Here is a 3,892-nt window from a genome sequence, read left to right on the forward strand (position 1 = left end):
GCAGGAGGTGCGCGCCTACTCTCCAACTCCCCTGGGACTATCTAGTGCACCCGGGAATCCGTTTTGGCCGCGTGGTGATGTGTTTCGTGGAAGTAGCAGGCGTGAGTACAAGGCTTACCCCTTCCTCTTGCACATCCTCTCACTCTCACGCATGCCACTCCGTCGCCCGTCATTTGCCGGAGTTGCGCGTCCATTGGCGAGGTTCCCCTGGGTCTAGTGCACCTGGGATTTCATTTTGGCCGCGTTGTGATGGGTTTGGTGGAAGTGGCAGGCGTGAGTACATTGGCTCACCGCCTTCTTTAGCACATGTGCCTCACAGTGCACGGCCTCTCACTCGCAGGCGTGCCACCACGGCTCCCGTGACTTGCAGGAGGTGCGCGCCTACCCCACCAATTCCCCTGGGACTATCTAGTGCACCCGAGAATCCATTTTGGCCGCTTTCTGATGGGTTTGCTGGAAGTGGCAGGCGTGAGTACAAGGCTCACCGCCTTCTTTAGCACATGTGCCTCACAGTGCACGGCCTCTCACTCGCAGGCGTGCCCCCACGGCTCCCGTGATTTGGCAGGAGGTACACGCCTACCCCCCCAACTCCCCTGGGACTATCTAGTGCACCCGAGAATCCCTTTTGGCCGCGTGGTGATGTGTTTGGTGGAGGTGGCAGGCGTGAGTACAAGACTCACCGCCTTCTTTAGCACACGTGCCTCACAGTGCACAGCCTCTCACTCGCAGGCGTGCCACCAGGGCTCCCGTGATCTGGCAGGAGGTGCGCGCCTACTCTTTAACTCCCCTGGGACTATCTAGTGCACCCGGGAATCCGTTTTGGCCGCGTGGTGATGTGTTTCGTGGAAGTAGCAGGCGTGAGTACAAGGCTCACCCCTTCCTCTTAAACATCCTCTCACTCTCACGCATGCCACTCCGTCGCCCGTCATTTGCCGGAGTTGTGCGTCCATTGGCGAGGTTCCCCTGGGTCTAGTGCACCTGGCATTTCATTTTGGCCGCGTTGTGATGGCTTTGGTGGAAGTGGCAGGCGTGAGTACATTGGCTCACCGCCTTCTTTAGCACATGTGCCTCACAGTGCACGGCCTCTCACTCGCAGGCGTGCCACCACGGCTCCCGTGACTTGCAGGAGGTGCGCGCCTATCCCACCAATTCCCCTGGGACTATCTAGTGCACCCGAGAATCCATTTTGGCCGCGTCTTGATGGGTTTGGTGGAAGTGGCAGGCGTGAGTACAAGGCTCACCGCCTTCTTTAGCACATGTGCCTCACAGTGCACAGCCTCTCACTCGCAGGCGTGCCACCAGGGCTCCCGTGATCTGGCAGGAGGTGCGCGCCTACTCTCCAACTCCCCTGGGACTATCTAGTGCACCCGGGAATCCGTTTTGGCCGCGTGGTGATGTGTTTCGTGGAAGTAGCAGGCGTGAGTACAAGGCTCACCCCTTCCTCTTGCACATCCTCTCACTCTCACGCATGCCACTCCGTCGCCCGTCATTTGCCGGAGTTGCGCGTCCATTGGCGAGGTTTCCCTGGGTCTAGTGCACCTGGGATTTCATTTTGGCCGCGTTCTGATGGGTTTGGTGGAAGTGACAGGCGTGAGTACAAGGCTCACCGCCTTCTTTAGCACATGTGCCTCACAGTGCACGGCCTCTCACTCGCAGGCGTGCCACCACGGCTCTCGTGACTTGCAGGAGGTGCGCGCCTACCCCACCAATTCCCCTGGGACTATCTAGTGCACCCGAGAATCCATTTTGGCCGCGTTCTGATGGGTTTGCTGGAAGTGGCAGGCGTGAGTACAAGGCTCACCGCCTTCTTTAGCACATGTGCCTCACAGTGCACGGCCTCTCACTCGCAGGCGTGCCACCACGGCTCCCGTGACTTGGCAGGAGGTGCACGCCTAACCCACCAACTCCCCTGGGACTATCTAGTGCACCCGAGAATCCATTTTGGCCGCGTTTTGATGGGTTTGGTGGAAGTGGCAGGCGTGAGTACAAGGCTCACCGCCTTCTTTAGCACATGTGCCTCACAGTGCACAGCCTCTCACTCGCAGGCGTGCCACCACGGCTCCCGTGATCTGGCAGGAGGTGCGCGCCTACTCTCCAACTCCCCTGGGACTATCTAGTGCACCCGGGAATCCGTTTTGGCCGCGTGGTGATGTGTTTCGTGGAAGTAGCAGGCGTGAGTACAAGGCTTACCCCTTCCTCTTGCACATCCTCTCACTCTCACGCATGCCACTCCGTCGCCCGTCATTTGCCGGAGTTGCGCGTCCATTGGCGAGGTTCCCCTGGGTCTAGTGCACCAGGGATTTCATTTTGGCCGCGTTGTGATGGGTTTGGTGGAAGTGGCAGGCGTGAGTACATTGGCTCACCGCCTTCTTTAGCACATGTGCCTCACAGTGCACGGCCTCTCACTCGCAGGCGTGCCACCACGGCTCCCGTGACTTGCAGGAGGTGCGCGCCTACCCCACCAATTCCCCTGGGACTATCTAGTGCACCCGAGAATCCATTTTGGCCGCTTTCTGATGGGTTTGCTGGAAGTGGCAGGCGTGAGTACAAGGCTCACCGCCTTCTTTAGCACATGTGCCTCACAGTGCACGGCCTCTCACTCGCAGGCGTGCCCCCACGGCTCCCGTGATTTGGCAGGAGGTGCACGCCTACCCCCCCAACTCCCCTGGGACTATCTAGTGCACCCGAGAATCCCTTTTGGCCGCGTGGTGATGTGTTTGGTGGAGGTGGCAGGCGTGAGTACAAGACTCACCGCCTTCTTTAGCACACGTGCCTCACAGTGCACAGCCTCTCACTCGCAGGCGTGCCACCAGGGCTCCCGTGATCTGGTAGGAGGTGCGCGCCTACTCTTTAACTCCCCTGGGACTATCTAGTGCACCCGGGAATCCGTTTTGGCCGCGTGGTGATGTGTTTCGTGGAAGTAGCAGGCGTGAGTACAAGGCTCACCCCTTCCTCTTAAACATCCTCTCACTCTCACGCATGCCACTCCGTCGCCCGTCATTTGCCGGAGTTGCGCGTCCATTGGCGAGGTTCCCCTGGGTCTAGTGCACCTGGCATTTCATTTTGGCCGCGTTGTGATGGCTTTGGTGGAAGTGGCAGGCGTGAGTACATTGGCTCACCGCCTTCTTTAGCACATGTGCCTCACAGTGCACGGCCTCTCACTCGCAGGCGTGCCACCACGGCTCCCGTGACTTGCAGGAGGTGCGCGCCTACCCCACCAATTCCCCTGGGACTATCTAGTGCACCCGAGAATCCATTTTGGCCGCGTTTTGATGGGTTTGGTGGAAGTGGCAGGCGTGAGTACAAGGCTCACCGCCTTCTTTAGCACATGTGCCTCACAGTGCACAGCCTCTCACTCGCAGGCGTGCCACCAGGGCTCCCGTGATCTGGCAGGAGGTGCGCGCCTACTCTCCAACTCCCCTGGGACTATCTAGTGCACCCGGGAATCCGTTTTGGCCGCGTGGTGATGTGTTTCGTGGAAGTAGCAGGCGTGAGTACAAGGCTCACCCCTTCCTCTTGCACATCCTCTCACTCTCACGCATGCCACTCCGTCGCCCGTCATTTGCCGGAGTTGCGCGTCCATTGGCGAGGTTCCCCTGGGTCTAGTGCACCTGGGATTTCATTTTGGCCGCGTTCTGATGGGTTTGGTGGAAGTGACAGGCGTGAGTACAAGGCTCACCGCCTTCTTTAGCACATGTGCCTCACAGTGCACGGCCTCTCACTCGCAGGCGTGCCACCACGGCTCCCGTGACTTGCAGGAGGTGCGCGCCTACCCCACCAATTCCCCTGGGACTATCTAGTGCACCCGAGAATCCATTTTGGCCGCGTTCTGATGGGTTTGCTGGAAGTGGCAGGCGTGAGTACAAGGCTCACCGCCTTCTTTAGCACATGT

The sequence above is a fragment of the Stylophora pistillata genome, unplaced genomic scaffold (assembly GCF_964205215.1).
Source record: "Stylophora pistillata unplaced genomic scaffold, jaStyPist1.2 SCAFFOLD_43, whole genome shotgun sequence".
Taxonomy (NCBI): Eukaryota; Metazoa; Cnidaria; class Anthozoa; order Scleractinia; family Pocilloporidae; genus Stylophora; species Stylophora pistillata.